At 43.4% G+C, this 24,399-nt stretch overlaps 1 long non-coding RNA gene across 1 annotated transcript; it reads left to right on the top strand.

Annotated features, from left to right (window-relative positions):
- Positions 1-17,317: 17,317 nt before the first annotated feature.
- Positions 17,318-23,945, top strand: LOC132378099 (uncharacterized). The gene is made up of 3 exons (XR_009506883.1): positions 17,318-17,452; positions 17,736-18,629; positions 23,359-23,945. It is a non-coding gene; the product is annotated as an uncharacterized LOC132378099 (long non-coding RNA).
- Positions 23,946-24,399: the final 454 nt, after the last annotated feature.

Here is a 24,399-nt window from a genome sequence, read left to right as displayed (position 1 = left end):
CCAAAGCTCAATTTGCTAGAGTATAGGTCAGGTATGACTTCAGAGAACAGTTTCAAAGATTAATTTGTCTTTTTGTTTTCCTATAGTTATTGCCTGAGCACAGATAAAAGCAACATCCAGTTGAGTTTTAGCTTATGACTCCTTGTTGATGTGAAAGCACACATGTAGCGGCTGCTTTAGTAGGTGCCTCCTGTACCTAATAAAGTAGCCATTGAGTGTATATTTGTGCACATCTGCTGCTGTAGCTCATCAGCTTCAAGGTTCAACGTGACCTGCATTCAAGGATGCTCTTCTGCACACCAGTGTTGTGACACGTGACAATTTGAGTTTCTGTTGCCTTTCTTGAACCATTCTGGCCATTCTTCTCTGACCTCTCTCATTAACAAGGCATCTTCACCCACAGAATCTCCGCTCGCTGGATGTTTTTTTGTTTTTCGCACTGTTCTCTGCAAGCTCTAGAAAATCCCAGGAGATCTGTATGTTCTGAGATACTCAAATCCCTCCCCCCCCACCCCATCTGACACTGAAAATTATTCCACCGTCAAGTCACTTAGATTGCATTTCTTCCCTATTCTAACGTTTTGTCTGCAAAACAATTGAACCTCTTGACCACATCTGCATGCTTTAATGCATTGAGTTGCTGCCACCTGATTGGCCGAGTAGATATTTGTACTAACAACTGGGTGTTCAAGTATAGTTAATAAAGTGGCCTCTGAGTTGTATGTGCTTTTAAGAGTTCTGGTATGGAATATCTTAACCGGTACCAAGTAGTATTTTCTGGAAAGAGCCTAGGTGCAGCCCACAAATCTGAAGGGAAAACAACAAACGTGGAGTTTAAAATAAATATAGAAACATGGAAAACCTACAGCACAATACAGGCCCTTCGCCCCACAAAGTTGTGCCGAACTTGTCTTTACCTTAGAAATTACTAGGCTCTCTATTTTTCTAAGCTCCATGTATCCAAAAGTCTCTTTAAAGACCCTATCGTATCTTAAAATAACTCTGAGTTAAGCCAAAAGGGGCCACAAAGAGGGCTGTAGATATCAGTAGTTTTGAAAGAACAATACAGTTGGGGGTGTAGCTATTGGATTCTGCAAGGACAGGGAGGAGGAGCGCATAGGATGCAGCATTTGGACCATAGTAGGAACATGAGAGGAAAATATGGAGGGGCGTATGAACTAGACAGGAAGCATTGTGACAGAATTGGTGACTTATGTCTACGAATGATTCCGTTTGCCAACTTTAGCCCAGTTACAAATATTTTAAGCATGTATTTGGAAAGCTACATCTGTTGAGCAGATGAGACAAAAAAAAAACTGAACAAACAATGCACACAGATGCCGCAGTATGTCCTTCATACTGCGGCAAAAATACATCAAACCACATCAAATGTACATTGTACATCTCATGCTATGAGATGACTGTGGTAGCTCAGAACACCATCGTTAACTCTTTCACATATCACCTCGCCCTTTCTGCTGTCCAGTCACTTGAAGCACGAAATCTCTAGTGTGGACAGTACTCTATCCCATCCTCATCTGGCATGTATCAACTAGACGCAGCCATACAAAAGTTCAAAGTTCAAAGTAAAATTTCATTATCAGGGCACATATATGTCACCACATACAACCCTGAGATTCATTTTTCTGAAGACATATTCAGCAAATCTATGGAATAGTAACTATAACAGGATCAGTGAATGTTCAGTGCAGAAAACAAATTGTGCAAATCCAAATATTAATAAATAATGAGCGCATGAGATAATGAGATAAAGAGTCCTTAAAGTGAGATCATTGGTTGTGGGAACATCTCAGTGGATGAGCAGCTGAGTGTAGTGACCCCCTTTTGTTCAAGAGTGTGATGGATGAAGGATAGAACTGTTCTTGGACCTGATGTTGTGAGTCCTGAGGCTCTTGTACCTTCTACCTGATGGCAGTAGCAAGAAAAGAGCAGGGCCTGGGTGGTGGGGATCTCTGATGACGGATGCTGCTTTTCTATGGCAACCACAGTGAAGCGTGTTAAGAGTCTCTCAGATAGGTACATGGAGCTTAGAAAAATAGAGGGCTATTGCGGTAAGGAAATTCTAGGCAGCTTCTAGAGTAGTTACATGGTCAGCACAACATTGTGGGCCAAAGTGCCCATAAAATGCTGTAGATTTTCTATGTTTCTATGTTTCATTTCATGTAGATGTGCTCAATGGTTGGGAGGGATTTATCCATGACGTACTGGGCCATATCCACTACCTTTTGTAGGATTTTCCATTCCAAGGCATCGGTGTTTCCATACTAGACTGTGATTCAGACTCTCAACTACAGCTCTGTAGGAGTTTGTCAAAGCTTTTTGATGTCATACCAAATCTCCTCAGAGTCCTAAGGGAGTAACAAACTGCTTCCACTCAGAAATATATTTGGCGCATCACTAATAATTAACTCAAACAGGAACAGTTGTTGCCTTTTGCTTATAAATAGTTGGTTTCCTGACCTACTCCAGGATCTCATTTAGACTGTGGTGCAGGAAAGCACGCCATTTGGCAAGACGTCTATAATGAAGAAAACATGATCTTGTATGGTAGCTTTCAGAACCTCCGAATTTTCTTTAAAGATTAGATTAGCTTTATTTGGCGCCTGTATATCAAAACATCTGAACACACAATTAAGTGTGTTGTTTGCATCAACGACCAACACAGTCCGAGGATGTGCTGGTGCAAGTGTTAACACACTTCTGGTGCCAACGTAGCATGCCCACAGCTTACTAACCCTACATCTTTGGAAGTTGGGAGAAAACCGGAACACCTAGAGGCGATCATGGGGAGAACGTACAAACTCCTTACAGACCGTGGCGAAATTGAGACTGCATTGCCGGCATTGTAAAGTGTTGTGCTAATCGCTATTACCCACAGCAATCTCCCACAAGTAGTAACAACAATGGTTATTTTGAGTGATGTTGACAGCAGCACAAATATTCAAAGTTCAAAATGAATTTATTATCAAAGTACATATATGTCACTATATACTACCCTGAGATTCATTTCCTTAGAAGCATTCACATTAGAATAAAGAAATACAAAAGGATCTATGAAAAACCACACACAAGGACAGACAAACAATGCGCAAAAGAAGACAAGCGCAAAAATCAAATAATAGTAATAATGAATAAACAAGTAAACACTGAGAACATGAGCTGTAGAAGGCTGATCCAGGTCCTAAACATTTATCACAGTCTGTTTGCTGGGATCACATTGTGGTGAATTTTTGAAAGTGAGTCTGTAGGTTGTGGAACAAGTTCTGTACTGAGGTGAGTGAAGTTGTCCACGCTGATGGTAGAAGGGAAATAACAGCATATTCTCCAACACATGGCACTGTAATGAAACAGGGAGACCAGAGATCAGAGTGGGAAGTAATTCTGCATCCCACTCTCACTTACCTTCTGTACCTCCTCCATACTCAGTCCCAGTGCAAGTTTCTTAGGGATAGCTCGTTATCTTCTGCCTGGGCATGTTGGAGCCTTCAGGAATCATTACTGAATTCTAAAACTTCAGGTAACTTTTTTCCCTTATGAGTCATCCGACTGTGAAGTTGGCTCAACTTGTCTGTTTTTATTTCTCTCTATGCTCAGCAGACACTTAAACGTTTGGAGAACTTTTGCAACCAATCCCCTTTCGGACAGTGAGGTCTAGATCTCTACCATTTCATAGGTGAAGATATTATCCACAATTTCCCTCTAACCTTACTACCTTTTAAATCTTAAATCCGCATATTCCATTTACCCCACTGTAGGTGGATCCTTGCTATCCACTGATATCTAGGACATTCATAAGGTAGAAAGGGATAAGTTATTAACTTCAAACTTTCTGCATAATCACTCAAAGAGTTGAACTGCATGTGCATGTAACAAGAGCTGTACAACTCATCTCCTTCTACTTTAGGCCATGAATTTATCAATCACCCATCTGTGGACACTTTTCTGGAGGTCCAAGATTCATATGTTCCATGACCACTGGACTAAGTGTGTAAATATAGGAGGGGCTATGTTGAAAAATAAATGTGCTTGGTTTTCTAAAATTGACTCTTCCTACCTTAGGCCACAAACATATCAATCACCCCTCATAAGTCTTTTTTTTGTGAACTTTCTAAAGCACTTCTATGTCTCTGTTAGTAGTTTGAGACCAGATCTGTGCACAGGGAAACCTGAATCAGGTCCTATAGGTTAATCACAGTCGATTTACTGGGATCAGGTCGCAGTGATTTGATGGGATTTTAAAGTGTTTTAATGAACTATTATGCTCTTTTTAATGATTTTTCCCTTGTATACTTCAATCTTCTTTTTCAATTTCAGTTTAATTCCTTTTCCTTTAAGCTCTCAATCAGAATACTAAAAACAAATCATAACCACTTGTTCGAGCTTCCTGCGCACAGTTTGCCTGCCACATTACGACAATAATATCATTTACTCTACTGTGTAGTAGGATCATCTTAGCTTATAAAAGGGAGTTTATAAATACAAATCTTTAGCATAGCAGGAATTACTCCATTTTTATTTATGTGTAGTTTTTCATAAATTCATATTTTTTATATGTAGAGTTTTTCATAAACTGATAGCTTTTTAAAATTATAGTCAACATACGTTACCAGCCAAATAATTCAAATTAACGTTAGAGAATGTATATGGTATACAACCTGAAATTCTTGCTCTTCACAGACATCCACAAAACAAGTAACCCCATAGAATTAATGATAGAAACATCAGAACCCCAAAGCCCCCCTCCCATCGCATAAGCAGCAGCAGAAGCTTTGACTCTCCCCCTCCCACTCCCCTTCCCCTTCCCTCCACTTGACGCCCACAACCCCCACCATGCAAGCAATAGCAAAAGCCCTTCAAAGGGATCTTGATCAAGAGACCCTCAAAAGATTAGTCCATAATCCAGCACTTTGTTATCTCAGACAGGCTCTCTCCCTCTCCAGCAAGGGAGAGTGCTCCTGTAACAATGAAAGTGGGAGACCAGCAGCTTGCTCTTCCAATGTTACAATCTTCTGCATAGGTTCTCCAAGCCCCCCAACTTCAGGACTGACAGGCTCTCACTTACCGTAGAGAAAGAGAGAGAGCGAGAGAGAACACAGAGGATTTCTTCCGACAGCAGCACACACTGCCTGCTGTCCCAATGTTCCATTCTCCCATGACACCTCAGTTGGTGAAAATGGTGAGGACCCCCAAAGTTGGACATTTTCCAGTCCGTTTCTGGACACCGAGAAGTGCCAGGCAACACAGCCAGTCCAAAATCCCACCACTTGCGAAGATCCATAGGACTCCAACCATCCTGAAAAGAAAGGAAAGACATGAGGGAGGAAGAATTAAGCTGTTTTGTGGACAAACTGGAAGAAGTCGCCAGTGTCTGCTGAAGCTGCTGGGGCCATCTTTCAGATGCCTCACCCTTCGCATTGGGAATGCGAGGGGTATAACTTCACTTACCTCAACACACGCACGGAGATGCACGTCTTTCCTATTGGGAAAGGGAGGGGTACAACGTCACTGACCTCAACACTGAACTCACTCCACAATCTATGGACTCCCTTTCAAGGTCTCCACAACTCATGTTCTCAGTATTATTCATTTACTGAGAGGGATTGTCTACTGAGTCCCTGTGGGTGGAAGTTAAGAACTGAAGGGGTCAGTTAAGAACTGCTGGGTGTTTTTTATAGAACACCCAATAGTAACAGGGACATTGAGGAGCAGATAGGGAGACAGATTCTGGAAAGGTGTAATAATAACAGGGTTGTTGTGGTGGGAGATTTTAATTTCCCAAATATTGATTGGCATCTCTCTAGAGCAAGGGGTTTAGATGGGGTGGAGTTTGTTAGGTGTGTTCAGGAAGGTTTCCTGACATAATATGTAGATAAGTCTACAAGAGGAGAGTCTGTACTTGATCTGGTATTGGGAAATGAACCTGGTCAGGTGTCAGATCTCTCAGTGGGAGAGCATTTTGGAGATTGTGATTTTGACTTCTCCAGTGCATTCAACACCGTCCGCCCTGCTCTGCTGGGTGAGAAGCTGACATAATAATAATAATAATAATAATAATAATCCTGGTGTCATGGATTATTGATTACCTGACTGGCAGACCACAGTACATGCGCTTGCAACACTGTGTGTCAGACAGAGTGGTCAGCAGCACTGGGGCTCCACAGGGGACTGTCCTGTCTCCCTTTCTCTTCACCATCTACACCTCAGACTTCAGCTACAACACAGAGTCTTGCCATCTTCAGAAGTTTTCTGATGACTCTGCCATAGTTGGATACATCAGCAAGGGAGATGAGGCTGAGTACAGGGCGACAGTGGGAAACTTTGTCACATGGTGCGAGCAGAATCATCTGCAGCTTAATATGAAAAAGACTAAGGAGCTGGTGGTGGACCTGAGGAGGGCTAAGGCACCGGTGACCCCTGTTTCCATTCAAGGGGTCAGTGTAGACATGGTGGAGGATTACAAATACCTGGGGATACGAATGGACAATAAACTGGACTGGTCAAAGAACACTGAGGCTGTCTACAAGAAGGGTCAGTGCCATCTCTACTTCCTGAGGAGACTGAGGTCCTTTAACATCTGCCGGATGATGCTGAGGATGTTCTACGAGTCTGTGATGGCCAGTGCTTTCATGTTTGCTGTTGTGTGCTGGGGCAGCAGACTGAGGGTAGCAGACACCAACAGAATCAACAAACTCATTTGTAAGGCCAGTGATGTTGTGGGGGTGGAACTGGACTCTCTGACGGTGGTGTCTGAAAAGAGGATGCTGTCCAAGTTGCATGCCATCTTGGACAATGACTCCCATCCACTCCATAATGTACTGGTTAGGCACAGGAGTACATTCAGCCAGAGACTCATTCCACCTAGATGTAACACTGAGTGTCATAGGAAGTCATTCCTGCCTGTGGCCATCAAACTTTACATCTCCTCCCTCAGAGTGTCAGACACCCTGAGCCAATAGGCTGGTCCTGGATTTACTTGCACTTGGCATGATTAACTTATTATTTAATTATTTATGGTTTTATATTACTATATTTCTTCAATATTCTTGGTTGGTGTGGCTGTAATGAAACCCAGTTTCCCTTGGGATCAATAAAGTATGTCTGTCTGTCAATTCTATCTCCTTTACCATAGCATTGAAGAGGGATAGGAACAGACAAGTTAGGAAAGCGTTTAATTGGAGTAAGGGGAAATATGAGGCTATCAAGCAGGAACTTGGAAGCATTAATTGGGAACAGATGTTCTCAGGGAAATGTACAAATGTGGCAAATGTTCAGGGGATATTTGTGTGGAGTTCTGCATAGGTACATTTCAATGAGACAGGAAAAGAACGGTAGGGTACAGGAACCATGGTGTACAAAGACTGTTGTAAATCTGGTCAAGAAGAAAAGAAAAGCTTATAAAAGGTTCAAAAAACTAGGTAATGATAGAGATCCAGAAAATTATAAAGCTAGCAGGAAGGAACTTAAGAAAGAAATTAGGAGAGCCAGAAGGGGCCATCAGAAGGCCTTGGTGACCAGGATTAAGGAAAACCCCAAGGCATTCTATAAGTATGTGAAGAGCAAGAGGATAAGACATGAGAGAATTGGACCAATCAAGTGTGACAGTGGGAAAGTGCGTATGGAACCAGAGGAGATAGCAGAGGTACTTAGTGAATACTTCACTTCAGTATTCACTATGGAAAAGGATCTTTGTGATTGTAGTGATGACTTACAGTGGACTGAAAAGCTTGAGCATGTAGATATTAAGAAAAAGAATGTGCTAGAGCTTTTGGAAAGCATCAAGTTGGATAAATCACCAAAACCAGATGAGATATACCCCAGGTTACTATGGGAGGTGAGGGAGGAGATTGCTGAGCCTCTGGCAATGATCTTTGCATCATCAATGGGGACAGGAGAGATTCTGGAGGATTGGAGGGTTGCACATGTTGTTTCCTTATTCAAGAAAGGGAGTAGAGATAGTCCAGGAAATTATAGACCAGTGAGTCTTACTTCAGTGGTTGGTAAATTGATGGAAAAGATCCTGAGAGGTAGGATTTATGAACACTTGGAGAGGAATAATATGATTAGGAATATTCAGCATGGCTTTGTCAAGGGCAGGTCGTGCCTTACGAGGCTGATTGAATTTTTTGAGGATGTGACTAAACACATTGATGAAGGTAGAGCAGTAGATGTAGTGTATATGGATTTCAGCAAGACATTTGATAAGGTACCCCATGCAAGGCTTATTGAGAAAGTAAGGAGGCATGGGATCCAAGGGGACATTGCTTTGTGGATTCAGAACAGAAGGCAAAGAGTAGTTGTAGACGGGTCATATTCTGCATGGAGGTTGGTAACCAGTGGTGTGCTTCAGGGATCTGTTCCGAGACCCCTTCACTTCGTGATCTTTATAAATGATATGGATGAGGAAGTGGAAGGATGGGTTAGCAAGTTTGCTGATGACACAAAGGTTGGGGGTGTTGTGGATACTGTGGAGGGCTGTCAGAGGTTACAGCGGGACATTGACAGGATGCAAAACTGGTCTGAAAAGTGGCAGATGGAGTTCAACACAGATAAGTGAGAGGTAGTTCATTTTGGTAGGTCAAATATGTTGGCAGAATATAGTATTAATGGTAAGACTCTTGACAGTGTGGAGGATCAGAGGGATCTTGGGGTCCGAGTCTATAGGACACTCAAAGCTGCTACGCAGGTTAACTCTGTGGTTAAGAAAGCACTCGGTGCATTGGCCTTCATCAACCTTGGGATTGAATTTAAGAGCCGAGAGGTAATGTTGCAGCTCTATAGGACCCTGGTCAGACCCCACTTGGAATATTATGCTCAGTTCTGGTCGCCTCACTGCAGGAAGGATGTGGAAACCATAGAAAGGGTGTAGAGGAGATTTACAAGGATTTTGCCTGGAATGGGGAGCATGCCTTATGAGAATAGGTTGAGTGAATTCGGCCTTTTCTCCTTGGAGCGACAGAGGATGAGAGGTGACCTGATAGATGTGTATAAGATATTGAGAGGCATTGATGGAGTGGATAGTCAGACGCTTTTTCCCAGGGCTGAAGCGGTTAAGACGAGAGGGCATAGTTTTGAGGTTCTTGGGAGTAGGTACAGAGGAGATATCAGGGGTAAGTTTTTTACACAGAGAGTGGTGAGTGCGTGGAATGGGCTACCGGCGATAGTGGTGCTGACGGATACAATAGGTCTTTTAAGAGACTCCTGGATAGGTACATGGAGCTTAGAAAATTAGAGGGCTATGGGTAACCCTAGGTAATTTCTGAAGTAAGTACATGTTCAACATAGCATTATGGGCCGAAGGGCTTGGATTGTGCTATAGGTTTTCTCTGTTTCGATGTTTCTACTTCTAAAAAAAATTACTTGCATAATTTCTCTTCTTTTGCACATTGGTTGTTTGTCAGTCTTTATGTATAGTTTTTCATAAATTCTGTTGTATCTCTTTATTTTCCTGTCAATGTCTGCAAGAAAATGAATCTTGAGATAGTATTTGGTAATACATATGAACCTTGATAATAAATTTACTTTGATTTTGAGAATATGGAACTGTGTGAAGCAGCTTGGGTTCGAGATGAAAGGCACTATACAAATATTCCTTATGCATGAGAGGGGCTTTTAATTCTTTTAATAGGACCCCTTTTCTAAGTTGGGAACATTGAACTGAGAAATGTCAAGTAACCACTTGCTCAGTTGCTGGGTTGGTATGTAAGTGATTTTGTGGTTAGCTGAAAGTTCTCTTTAAAGAATTGTAACATCCTTGTTGCTGTAATAGCTTGTCCATCAAATGTTTAACCTCTATACAGAAAAATTATTCTCCCAAAGATTAAAAGAAAGAAAAGTTGGAAATAGATTTAAAAAAAAATCAGAATACTCTGAAAGCAAACTGGTTAGGAGAGAAAGAACTAGTCATGTTTAATGCAGAGTGTGTGTTGTGAGTTCAGGGTTCATTGGCAATTTACAACTGCAGTCTCTATTCCTGTCACAGCTTTTATCAGAATCAGAATCAGGTTTATTTTATGCTGCTGAAGTTCTTGTTTTGCAGAGGCAGTACAGAGCAATACATAAAAAAAATTGCTACAGGTTATAATTAGAAATGTAAATAAATAGCAAGGCAGAGTTTTATGTGAGACAGCTGGTGGTGTAGTGGCATCAGCACTGGATTTCAAGGCAGATGGTCCTCAGTTCAAACCCAGCCTGGTCCCAACCGGGGCAGCAGCAGTATCTGCGCAGAAGAAAGGCCGGGCAATCTACTTCCATATCTTGCCTATGGTCCATGAGGTCATGAAGAGTTGGACTCGACTAAATGACTGAAGAGTTTTATTTAGGTGAAGGGGAAGAAGCTGAAACATTCCTATAATGTTGAGTGTGAGTGTGTGTGTGTGTGTTTGTGTTCAATTTCTGCAGCTGACTGTAAGGAGTTTGCACACTCTACCAATGACTGTATGTGTTTCCTCTGGGTGCTGCAGTTCAGAGCTTAAGAATCAAAGTTATTCCTCTCTGTGCCTTGTAGCACATCAGGTGGCAACCTTGCTGTTTCCTCAGCATTTTGTCTGTATTTTATGAGGCCGAGTTGCCAACATGGATGGAAAGTGTGCACGGAGCTGGCTGGATTTGAACCTGAGGCCACTCATCTTGAAGTCCGGTGCTGAAGCACTATACCACTGGCTGGCTATTCAAGATTCAAAATTCAAGTTCTTTTGGCAGAGCAGACTTGATGGGCCGAGTGGCCCAATTCTGCTCCTACGTCTTAGGGTCTTTATCAGATGTACATTGAATCATGCAGTGAAATGAGTCACTTGCATTAACAACCAACACATCTGAGGGCGTGCTGGGGGCAGCCCGTAGGTGTCACTACATATTCTGACGCCAACATAGAATGCCCAGAATGCTCGGCAGTACAATACAGAACACAACAAGGAACAGAACAACAACAGCGAAACAAGCCCTCTGTTCCTCCCTCCCACCCGCCCCCTAACAGTCTGTATTCTTCACCTTCTAGCCTTCAACCGACCGGGATTCGGACATGGGCACATAGACGTTATGTTTTCGACTACCCCAGCGGACTTGTAGAGATTCACAGGTGCCAGGCTCTGGCCAACGGGCCTTGACTTCTGATTCAATCCCTGGTCCTTGATCCATTGGCATCGACCACAGGACTTGCTGATCACCAAACACTAGGCATTGAAGTCTGTCTCACTGATTTGTGAACACGGGGTTATCTTTAAAATCTTTATGTTACTTACAAGGGGGTGTTGGGAGCAGACCCAAGTGCAGGACACAGACACAGAGATAGTATAAACAGAAATGGGTTTATTGATAGTTACTAGGAAGGCCAGGGAGTGAGGACTAAATGTCAACATTGGTGTAAACGTTGGATAATAAACCAGTAAAACCTGGACTAGGACTTGGACGTGGAACCTGGACTTGAACTTGCTTGGACTCAACTTGGACTAGGAAAATGGACTTGGACTTGACTTGGACTAGGAACCTGGACTTGGACTTGGACCCTAGACCTCGGCTTGGACTCGGAACTTAACATGGATCTTGACTTGGACTTGGAACTCGGACCTTTACTTCGACTCAGAACTTGGACCACGAGCTTGGACTTGGACTGGACTTGGATGACAAAAAGACAGAATACTCAACTTGGAGTAGTGACAAACGGCCGGACCTCTTAGCTGGAAGGACTTGGAGAATGAAGAGACAGAATACCCAACTCAGAGTAGCAGCGAACGCCCAGACCTACTCAACCGGAAAGGACCTGGACAACGCGGAGACAGAATACCCAACTCGGAGTAGCGGCATAATGGCCAGCAGTCTCAGCCGGCCACGAAAACAACAGGATTTGTGCCTTACTCTGAACAGCAACAAAACAGCCAGCAACTCAGCTGGACATGAAAACAACTGAATTCGCTAAGCAGCCATAGGCACCGAGGCGACTAGAGTCCACGATTCACTGCGGTCCCGGGATGAGCATAACCGCAGTGGTTACGATGAGAAGACTGGTTACTGGTGACAAACTTCTGGTAACGGTCCAGCAATCACCGCTATAATCCGGAGCCTTTATGTTGCTGGTACGAAATGAAGATTACGTGCCTTAGTCAAGGTGCCCATTGGAACACGGGGAAAAGGAAATAACTGGAATGAGGAATCCACGGACCGGACCATGACAACTTAAGGCAATGGTTCCTAATGTGGGGTCCACAGTTTGCACAGTTAGTGATATGGGTCCATGGCATAAAAGAGGTCGGGGGAAGCCCTGAGCCACAGAAGACAAATTGACAACGTCATAGGGATTGATTTTATATCATGTACTGTTGAAGTGATATGATACCAGTCATGCTGCCCTCACTTGGATGATGTCATGCTTCTTGAACAGTTTTGGAAGTTAGATTTACCCAGGCATGGAGGCAAGAGGACGTACAGGAGCGAGATATATCAGCTGGTTGAGTGGTGTCGCTGCAACAACCTTGCACTCAATGTCAGTAAGACCTAAGAATGGAGTGTGGGACTTCAGAAAGGGTAATCTGAGTGAACACCCACCAGTCCTCAAGGAGGGATCAGAAGTGGAGAGAGTGAGCAAATTCAAGTTCCTGGGTGAGGACCTAACCTGGACTCAACATATTGATGGACCTATAAAGAAGGCACGACAGCAGCTATAATTCATTAGGAGTTTGAGGAGATTTGGTATGTCACCTAAAATACTTGCAAATTTGTACAAGGTTACTGTGAAGAGCATTCTAACTGGCTGCATCACTGTCTGATATATGAGGGGTGATTGATAAGTTCATGGCTTAAGGTAGAAGGAGTCAATTTTAAAAAAGCTAGCACATTTATTTTTCCTACATTTACACACTTACTCCAGCAGTCTTGGAGCATACGGATTCCTTCTTTGTAGAAGTCGGCATCTTGGACCTCCAGAAGTGGTCCACAGCATGGGGTGATTGATAAGTTTGTGGCCTAAGGTAGAAGGAGATGAGTTATTAACTTCAAACTTTCTGCATTTTCAGTCAAAGAGTTGAACTGCATGTGCAAGTAAAGAGAGCTGTATAACTCATCTTCTTCTACCTTAGGCCACAAACTTATCAATCACCCCTGTTGCGGACCACCTGGCGGTCCAAGACGCCCTCGTTACATGTGGTTATGGGGAGAACGTTACACACAGTGGTGATTGATGTTGCACTGTTCGCCGAGCTTGGCAACTAACTCTCAGATGTTTCATGACCAGTTGAGGTGACGTCTTCAGTGAGCAGTTGTTGGTTTTTCTCTCTGGGAGTGCTCAAGTTTATATAGCACCAAGCCACGCCCCCCCCCCCCCCCCCCCACAACATCACCTATTCGCTTGCCCTGGTCCTGATTGGCTTTGAATTCTATTGGCTTGTGTTTCTTTGGCTCTTAGTAGAAGGCGTCAATTTCGATATGTTTGCTTATGGAGTTATCAGAAGAAAACCGCGCTTCTAAGAATTCTAAAAAAGGGGGGCCTATATAAAGCTCTTTCATCCCATTCCTGACTTGAGTCTGTAGATGGTTTGTGTTTTAAGAAAGAATTGGGGAGTCAGGAGGTGAGTTACTTGTTGTAGGATACCAAGCTTCTGACCTGCTTTTTGAAAGTTAAATTATAAGTCAAATTAAACTTTAATTTAACATAGTTTGCTAAATTTAGTCGATGATACAGTCACCATGCTAGATAAAACTTACTTACTGCCCATTACACCACTGGCATTCAGGGCAGCAATGAAGGTTCTCTCCTTCATCACGTCAGTAGTTCCTTCTCGGTTTCACTACTGTCAGTCACGTAAGTCCCGTTGGAGACTCAAGAATGCCACCGCACTTTGATGTAGAAGGATTCTTTATTGCTGTTTCCATAACAATTTTGTTTTACCAATCAGGGTTCGTTAGCTCTGAGCTCAACCCCCAAACCTGGATGACTGGTCAACCACTCTTCATCTGGCCTGTTTGGCATGGGTGACCTTATCAAGAGCCAAAGCATAAAACCCTGACTCCAACCAACATATCTCTCTGGGTCATTGAGGCACGCAGGACTCCAAACCCTAAGGCAAGGTTGTGGTCCTCTTGGATACCGCTCAGCCTGCTAACTGTCCGGCCACAGACCCATAGTTCAGCACAAAGCAGAGTAGCGAGCTGAACCAGACCACCCCTTACCTCAGGCCCTGACACCCTGACCTTTTCAATCTGGTTCAGTGCCTAAATCGTTGCCCAGACATCAGGTTCAGTTGCTTTGATACACTCTGGAGTGCGGACACTGTCACCTTGATTCAGACAGTACCCAGTTTGGCTCGGCGCTTAAGTCGATTCAACCCTGGGTCTTCCTCGCTCTCAGCAATGGGTCCGTTACCTCATCATGCCTTGGTTCTGCCACATTGAATTGCGTGTAAGTCCAAAGGGAAGTTGCAAGTTGTTGTTTGTGTTGATCATTTACCAGAAAAAGAGTGATCAGCAAAGTACAAAGTTGTTTTCCTTTGCCTCATTGGCGTCCAGCCAGAAGTCACTGAGATTCACCAGCACCATCTTAATCCGGAAGTAATCATATTGCTGTGGTTTTCCTTTGGTTTATGATCAATATAATCAGAAGCAGGGATATGGGATATTTTATCAGGGCCTGGAACCGGAATATAAAAATCAGCTGGGCCGGATTTAATCAGGGAGAAATTAACTGGGACAGATCCTACTCCAAAACAGAACAATTTCCTGGTTCAGGGTGTTCCAGTTGTCCAGATCCATTATGTTCAAAGTTCAAAGCAAATTTATTATCAAAGTACACATATGTCACATTACACAACCCTGAGGTTCATTTTCTCATGGGCATACTCAATAAATCCATAATAGAATAACAGCCCGAAGAGAACCAATGGAAAACCACACCAACTGGGTGTTCAACCAGTATGCAAGAGAGAACAAGCTGTGCAAATATAGAACAAAAGAAATAATATTACAAATAAATTAATAAATATTGTCGAGAATCTGAAAAAATGCATTCTGTTCATTTAAATGATTGAAGAAGCTTGGCCTAATCGCAAAAAGAGTTTATAAGAAATGGGAGATCATTTTGGAGCATAGGGCCAGAAGACAAAGAGCAGAATTAGGGTATTTGACCCAGTGAATATGCTCTGCTATTCAATCATGGCTGATTTATTATCCCTCTCAATGTCGTTCTCCTATTTTCTTCCCTTAACTTTTGACATTCTTACTAATCAAGAACCTATCAACTTCCGCTCTAACTATACCCAATGACTCAGCCTAATGACGACTGGTCTGTGCCAATGAATTCCACAGATTCACCACCCTCTGGCTAAACAAATCCCTCTTCATCACGCTTCTAAAGGGACACCCTTCTATTCTGTACCCTCTAGACGGCCCCACCATAAGAAACATCCTCTCCACATCCACTCAGTGGGATCCCCCCTCATTCTACCAAACTCCAGTGAGTACAGGCCCAGAGCTGTCAAACATTCCTCCTATGTTAACCCTTTCATTCCATGTATCATTCTAGAACCTCCTTTGGGCCTTCTCAAGTGCCAGAACATCCTTTCAAATTTGCTCACAATTCTCCAAGTGTGGTCTGACCAATGCTTTACTGAGAATCTGAGAGGGAATGACTGGGTAGATGCTGAGAGCCTGTTTGTGCTAACAGAAGATGTCACCGCACACTTTAAGAAAGAAGGTAGGAAAAAGAAGGGTAATTATTGGCCAATTAGCCTGACTTCAGTGGTTGGAGAGGGTCCAGAGGAGAATCCTTCTGGGATCCCTCCCTCCCTCCCTCCCTCTCCCCCCACCTCGATGCTGCCAGCCGATGGTACTGGAGCAAGGCTGAATCGACATGGGTTGTAGATCTGGATTCTGATTCAGATTTATGATGGGTTCTGTGTCTGGTGCACTTTTTCGTTTTGGTTGATTTTTGAATTGAGGCGGCCTGCAGAAAACGAACATTGAGCTGAACTCTATTGAAATATGCCTTTTGATTCCTTGTGATTGGTCATTTTTCTGTTGACATTTGCACAGTATTTTTTACGTGTTGGGGGAGGGTGTTCTGATGTTTTTCTTTGGTTTGATGATTAACATTATAGAATATAGAACAGAACAGCACAAGAACGGGCCAGTCAGCCCACAATGTTATGGTGAAGCAGTTAAATAGTAAATCAAAAACACCTGAACACTAATCCCTCCCATCTACGCCATGTCCATATCCCTCCATCTTCCTTACATCCATGTGCCTACCCAAACACCTCTTAAAAGCCCCCAATATATTTGATTCTACCACCACACCAGGCAGCGCATTCCAGGCAATCACCACTCTCTGAATAAAAATCTCACCCTTCACATCCCCTTTGAACCTACCCCCACTCACCTTCAATGCATGCCCTCTGGTATTAGACATTTGAAACATGGGAAACAGATATTCTCTATCCACTCTATCTATGCGTCTCATAACCTTGTAAACCTCTCTCAGATCCCCCTCAGTCTCCGGCGCTCCAGAGAAAACAACGTAGGTTTGTTCAGCCTCTCGTGATAGTACATGCCCTCTAAACCAGGCAGCGTCCTGGTGAACCACTTCAGCACCCTCTCCAAAGCCTCAACATCCCCCCTATAGTGGGGTGATCAGAACTGTTCGCAATACTCCAAATGTGGCCGAACCAGGGTTTTATACAGTTGCAACATAACCTCTGCACTGCCTGGTACGGCTCTTCTTTGTTTCGTGGCTGTCTGTGGGGAAGACGAATTTCAGGATTGTACACTGCACTCATACTTAGGAAATAAATGTACTTTGAATCTTGAATCTTTAGGGCTGTGGATGTTAAAGCTCCCATATAAAGAGTTGCTATACTCTCTATCAGGAATACAATAAATCACTGTGTTTATTCAGAGTTCAGATGGACACATTTGTATATATTGAGGGAATCAATTGATGTTGGAATGTGGCAGGAGAGTGGACAAACATGGTGTCAGTCCTGTTCCTCTCTCTATTACGGAATTTACAGATTTAACTATGGAGTCAGCTAAACTAGCATAAACCCACAAAGACTAGTTGTACAAAACTGAGAAATGAACCCGCAGAAATCTAGGGTTTCTTTTACACGCTTCAGTAGATGGTAAATTTGTAGGACAACGGCTGGGCCTAAGCAGCAGCAACGCCTGACAAAGAGAGACGGCTTTTCGCAGCTAATAATTTCTCAACTTGAGAAATTATTGGTTCAAGTCCTTTTCCAAAAAGCCCTGAGTGCAAAGCTCCAAGATAATGCTTCCGCCTGCAGGTCTGAGGGAGAGATGCAGTATCAAAGGCGGCCATGTTTTAAACAACAGTAGAGATTTCTTTTGGATATTCTTTGGATAAACCTTCAATTAGCGTCACAAAACAGACTGGCTGGACTTTGCAGAGAATTGCTGGCAGTTCTGTAGGGGACTGCAGAAATTTCACTGCGTAAGTGTCTGCGTACTGCAGTACTCACAAGTGTCAAAGTCTAAAGCCTACTGACTGAGCTTTGCTGCCAATTTAATGACGCTGTTCTTAACTATTTCTGTTGTACTTCACATTTTTTATTATTGAGATTGTTTTGGTTGTCCCTCGTTGTAACTTTCATAATATGTTACTAATTTTAATTTAAAATCCCCCCACCCTCTATCTTCTGACTCCTCATCTTTTCTTCTCCAGTCCTGCTACAGGGTCTCGGCTTGAAACATTGACTCTTTACTCTTTTCCACAGATGCTGCCTGGCCTGCTGAGTTCCTCCAGCATTTTGTGCGTGTTACAGCACAATTTCCAGCATCTGCAGATTTTCTCCTGGTTATTTAATTTCTGCCATTTTAATAACCTTGCTGCCTGAGGTTTCTGGTACCGTTCTGGACAGGGTGTCAGTCGAGACAAGAGCTGGTTTTGCTCGTTCTCCGCAATGACCTGAAGTGGACGCTGATGCAAATTCTATGATACGGAATATAAGCCTTTTCTTTATTTGAAGCTCAAGTATAATTACAAAGCTGGTGAAGAACTGGCTTATAGAAAGGAGATTGAAAATCTGACTGAGTGGTGCCACATCAACAACTTCTCACTCAATGTCAGCAAGACTGAAGAGTTGATTATTGACAACAGGTGGAAGAGGCTAGAGATCCATGGGCCAGTCCTCATTAGGGCAACAGAGGCGGAGAAGGTCAGCAACTTTAAATTCTTTGGCTTTAACATATGAGACCTCCAAGAGGACCACAACCTTGTCATGGTTTAGAGGCTTGCACGCCTCAATGATCTGGAGAGCTAGGTTGGTTGGAGTTACATCTTTATGCTTTGGCTCTTGGTAGGGTCACCCATACCAAACAGGACAAAGGGTAGAGGCCAGACTAAGAGTGGTCCACTGGTCCTCCAGGTTTTGGGGGTTCAGCTCCGGTTTACAATCCTGACTGGCAAAATAAAATTGTTATGGAAATAGCAATGAAGAATCCTTCCATGTCTGAGTGTGATGGGATTCCTGAGTCTCCACTTGGGGTTTGCATGACAGTATGAAGACTGAGCTACTGACATGATGAAGGAAGCCCTGAACACCGCCAGAGATGGAGGACCTTCACAGCTGCCCTAAACACCAGCAGCATAACGGGCAGTAAGTGAGGCGGTAAGTTACATACGAGAGGACTGTCCTGGGACCAGCACAAGTGCCATCGTAAACAAAGCAACTCTACTTTCTTAGAAGTTTGTATAGATACTGCATGTCATGAAAAAATTTGACAAACTTCTGTAGATGTGCAGTGGTGAGTGTCCTGACTGGTATGAGAGCATCAAGGCTTGGTGCAGAAACACCAATGCCCTGGAGTGGAAAAGATTAGAGAAAGTTGTGGGTCAGCCTAGTCCATCGCAGAGAAAGCCCTCCCCACCAATGAGCACATTTACACATAGCAATGGCACACAAAAGCTGCCTCACCATCCAGGCCATGCTGTCTTCTCACTACTACCGTTTGGTAGGAGTTACAGGAGCCTGAGGTCCCACGCCACCCCGTATTATAACCCTACAGTCAGTGTGGATAACTTCAGTCACCACTACTCTGAACTGATTCTCCGATCTACGGACTATTTAGAACTTATGTTCTCAGTATTATCCTTATTCTTTGTACATCTTCTCTTACACATTTACTATCTGTCAGTCTTTGCTTATGCACGTTTTTTGTAGATTCTATTGTTCTTTATTTTTTCCTGTAAATGCCTGCAAGAAAATGAGTCTATATATGGTAACATATACAATTTTTTGACAATGAACTTAGAACTTTGAATTGCAGGTGAATAAAAGCAAAGGAAGGCAGCTGCTGGCAGATCAAAGTGTGAAACATCATGGCTGAAAGTGCTGCCTTAGGTAGAGAGATAGGGAATGAGGAGAAGTCTATAAACAGAGGCAGGGTGCAGTAACAAGCAGCTACATGAGGTTGCCAAAACAAAATTAAAGTTGATTTGATTTATTATCATGTGCCCAACTACATGTATGTGCAGGTGCATCACAGGCACGCAGTATCAGAGAAGCAGCATTCAGGTGAAAAACATTAAAATGAATTATACAACTTCTACAAGAAAGAGCACAATTACATTTTGGTGCAAAGTGATCAAGGTGGTCATAATGTTGATAAACTGTAGTGTGTAAGAAAAGTGATGTCTCAAAAATGTGTCTGATATCATTAAGGACCCCCATTACCCAGGACATGCCCTTTTCTCATTGCTACCATCAGGGAGGAGGTACAGGAGCCTGAAGGTCTGAAGGCACACACTCAACTATTCGGGAACAGCTTCTTCCCCTCTGCCATCAGATTTTTGTGTGGGCAATGAACTCGTGCATGCTACCTTAATTATTTTTGTTGCGCTCTATTTGAATTTAATTATATTTTATACACACACACACACACACACATATATATCAATGTTCTTTCTAAGGTGTGAGCAAGCACACATATATTGCTACTCGCACATAAAGGAGTTTAAACTGCGCACAAAAGGTTGTCACCCTCTACCTCGTTGGCATGTTAAGTATATTTCAGTTTGTTAAAGTCATATTTCAAGTTTCAAGTCAAGTCAGGTCAACTTTTATTGTCATTTCGACCATAACTGCTGGTACAGTGCATAGTAAAAATAAGATAAAGTTTTTCAGGACCATGGTTTACATGACATGGTACAAAAACTAGACTGAACTACATAATAAAAAAAAACAGAGAGGAAGCTACACTAGATTACAGATCTACACTGGACTGCATAAAGTGCACAAAAACAGTGCAGGCATTACAATAAATAATAAACAGGACAGTAATGCAAGGTGTCAGTCCAGGCTTTGGGTATTGAGGAGTCTGATAGCTTGGGGGAAGAAACTGTTACATAGTCCGGTCGTGAGAGCCCGAATGCTTCGGAGCCTTTTTGCAGATGGCAGGAGGAAGAAGAGATTGTATGAGGGGTGCATGGGGTCCTTCATAATGCTGTTTCCTTTGCGGATGCAGTGTGTAGTGTAAATGTCCGTGATGGCGGGAAGAGAGACCCCGATGAGCTTCTCAGCTGACCTCACTATCCGCTGCAGGGTCTTGCAATCCGAGGTGGTGCAATTTCCGAACCAGTCAGTGATGCAGTTGCTCAGGATGCTCTCAATACAACCTCTGTAGGATGTGATGAGGATGGGGGGTGGGAGATGGACTTTCCTCAGCCTTCACAGAAAGTAGAGACACTGCTGGGCTTTCTTTGCAATGGAGCTGGTATTGAGGGACCAGGTGAGATTCTCCGCCAGGTGAGCACCAAGAAACTTGGTGCTCTTTACAATCTCTACTGAGGAGCCATCGATGTTCAGCGGGGAGTGGTCACTCCGTGCCCTCCTGAAGTCAACAACCATCTCTTTTGTTTTGTTCACATTCAGAGACAGGTTGTTGGCTCTGCACCAGTCCATTAGCCGCTGCACCTCCTCTCTGTAAGCTGACTCGTCGTTCTTGCTGATGAGACCCACCATGGTCGTGTCATCGGCGAACTTGATGATGTGGTTCGAGCTGTGTGTTGCAGCACAGTCGTGGGTCAGCAGAGTGAACAGCAGCAGACTGAGCACACAGCCCTGGGGAGCCCCCGTGCTCTGTGTGATGGGGTTGGAGATGCTGCTCCCGATCTGGACTGACTGAGGTCTCCCAGTCAGGAAGTCTAGAAACCAGTTGCAGAGGGAGGTGTTCAGGCCCAATAGGCTCAGCTTTCTAATCAGTTTCTGAGGGATGATTGTGTTGAATGCTGAACTAAAGTCTATGAACAGCATTCGAACATACATGTCTTTTTTGTCCTGGTGGGTTAGGGCCAGGTGGAGGGTGATGGCAATGGCGTTGTCTGTTGAGCGGTTGGGACGGTACACAAACTGCAGCGGGTCCAGTGAGGGGGGCAGCAGGGTCTTGATATGCTTCATGACGAGCCTCTCGAAACACTTCATGATGATGGATGTGAGTGCAATGGGACGGTAGTCATTTTGGCAGGACACTGAAGACTTCTTCGGCACGGGGACAATGGTGGCGGCCTTGAAGCACGTTGGAACAGTAGTGCTGCTCAGGGAGATGTTGAAGATGTCAGTGAGAACATCTGCTAGCTGGTCTGCACATCCTCTGAGCACTCTACCAGGAATGTTGTCTGGTCCAGCAGCCTTCCATGGGTTGACCCTGCACAGGGTTCTTCTCACGTCAGCCACGGAGAGACACAGCCCCTGTTCATTCACAGGAGGGGTGGACTTCCTCGCTGCCATGTCATTTTCTGCCTCAAACCAGGCATAGAAGTTGTTCAGCGCATTTGGAAATGAGGCATCACCTGCACACTCAGGTGATGTTGTCTTGTAATTGATGATGTCCTGGATGCCCTTCCACATGCGCCGTGTGTCACCGCTGTCCTGGAAGTAACTGTGGATTAGCTGGACACGTTCACGCTTTGCCCCTCTGATGGCTTGGGACAGTTTGGCCCTTGCTGTTGTTAAAGCTGCTTTGTCGCCTGCTCTGAAGGCGGATTTGCAGGACCTTAGTAGCGCACGCACCTCTGCGGTCATCCATTGCTTCTGGTTGGCACGTATAGTGATGGTCTTGGACAGAGTAACATCATCAATGCACTTGCTGATGTAGCTGGTTACTGATGCTGTGTACTCCTCTAAGTTGGTAGAGTTGCCATCGGTTGCAGCCTCCCTGAACATGTGCCAGTCAGTGTGCTCAAAGTAGTCTTGAAGAGCAGAGATGGCTCCTGCTGGCCAGGTTTTCACCTGCTTCTGAACTGGTCTGGAGCGCCTGACCGCGGTCTGTATGCTGGGATTAGCATAACAGGGATGTGGTCTGAGTATCCGAGGTGGGGGCAGGGCTCTGCCTGGTATGTGTTGGGAATGTTTGCATAAACCAGGTACAATGCGTTCTCCCCCCTCGTTGCAAAGTCCACATACTGATGGAATTTGGGGAGCACTGGCTTAAGGTTCAACATATTGCCCAGATTTCATCACCTAATCTAATTTCATTTCTTACAATATATCACTCTGCAGCTGGTAGCAGGCCTTGCACATTCTCAGCTGTCACCATGTAGGGATGTGGAAATCGTATCGCCCGAAGCACAGGGCTCTCCTTTTTTGATGCCAGATATGCCACCTTTCTGACAAATAAGTCCCTGGCTAACACATCTCACATAAGTGAAATTCTTTTCTTTTGATGAATATCTATCAAATTAAAACTCTTCCACTATTTAAAAGTGGAGATATGGCAGAATGAAACCACCGAATACATGTTCTGAAAAACAAAGCTTACAATCACGAAAAGCAACACGTGTGTTTATCTACAAGCTTGTCTCTTATGTAACTAAAGTACAAAATCTGTGCATTGATTTCCAAATGGAATACCTTTTGTGAGCTAGTTTTGTGATTTTATAAGTTTTATTTGACCATTTCAAACAACTTTAACAATGTGAAAAGATTGATATTATTACATGTTGTCATATAGTACATGAGAAATAAGACTCATTGGTGTGTGTTATTTTATTTCTTTTAAACAATGAACAACATATTGGACTTGGTAGTTTATTATCCTTAGAATAGCTTCAGGTTTACTTCTACTTGAAAACTCAGTGTGCACATGATGTTGTCTCTGGTCAAAAGATTGCACAGCACAAGATATTTTGCGCACACTGGTCATTAGAAATTAGAGGGAACATTTATATATATATGTGTGTGAATCTAATTAATTTAATTATGTATAGATATTTCTTATTGTAATTTATAGCTTTTTTATTCCTATATATTGCAATGTAATGCAGTTACTAAACAGCAAATTTCATGACATATGTTGGTGATATTAAACCCAATTCTGATTAGTTCTACCAATTGTTTCAAGAACTGACTAGTTGAAGGGAAGTAGCTGTTCTTGAACTTGGAACTTCAGGCCTCCTGCCCGATGGTAGCTGAGAGAAGACGCCATGGCCGCAAAAACTTTTATGGTTGTACTGTGGAGAACATTATGACAAGCTGCATCACTGTGCTGTATGGAGGGGCTACCGCACAAGACCGGAAGCTGCATGATGCACCATCAATAACTCCCAGAGACTGGAAGTGAACGATAGGCTTTTATCAACAGCGAAAAGGGAGCACGACATGTCGAAGACTGAGGGAGGAGCAGTGCCCTGATCACCTTTATACAGGGGTCTGTGGGAGGAGCCACAGGAGCAATTAACAGAGAGGTGTGTCCAGACAGGTATATATAGTTCACCACACTACAGAAGGTTGTAAATCTAGTCAGCTCATCTTGGGTACTAGCCTGCAAGGTACCCAGGACATCTACGAGGAGCAATGTCTCAGAAAGGCAGCATCCGTTACTAAGGACCTCCAGCACCCAGGGCATGTCCTTTTCTCACTGTTACCATTAGGTAGGAGGTACAGAAGCCAAAAGCACACACTCAGTAATTCAGAAACAGCTTCTTCTCCTCTGCCATCTGATTCCTAAATGGACATTGAACCCTTGAACTCTACCTCTCTTTTTAAGTATATATTATTTCTATTTTTGCATGATTTTTAATCTATTCAGTATATGTATACAGTAATGTATTTATTTATTTATTATTATTTTTCTCTGCTGGATTATGCATTGCATTGAACTGCTGCTGCTAAGTTAACAAATTTCACCTCACTTGCCGGTGATAATAAACCTGATTCTGATTCTGAATGATGGTGATCTGTGATGATAGATGTTGCCTTCTTGAAGCAGAACTTCCTGCAAATTTTAGCAAGGATATACTGACATTTGAGATGGTCAGATAAGATTCATGAGAATGATTCCAGGAATGAAAAGGTTACAGTATGAAGAACATCTGGCAGTTCTTGGACTGTATTCCCTGGAGTTCAGAAGAATGAGGAGGGGCTCTCATAGAAACATTCCAAA

This window comes from Hypanus sabinus, chromosome 19 (genome assembly GCF_030144855.1).
Source record: "Hypanus sabinus isolate sHypSab1 chromosome 19, sHypSab1.hap1, whole genome shotgun sequence".
Classification (NCBI taxonomy): Eukaryota; Metazoa; Chordata; class Chondrichthyes; order Myliobatiformes; family Dasyatidae; genus Hypanus; species Hypanus sabinus.
The sequence above is the reverse complement of the archived record's forward strand: the minus strand, read 5'-3'. Positions and strand labels throughout refer to the sequence as shown.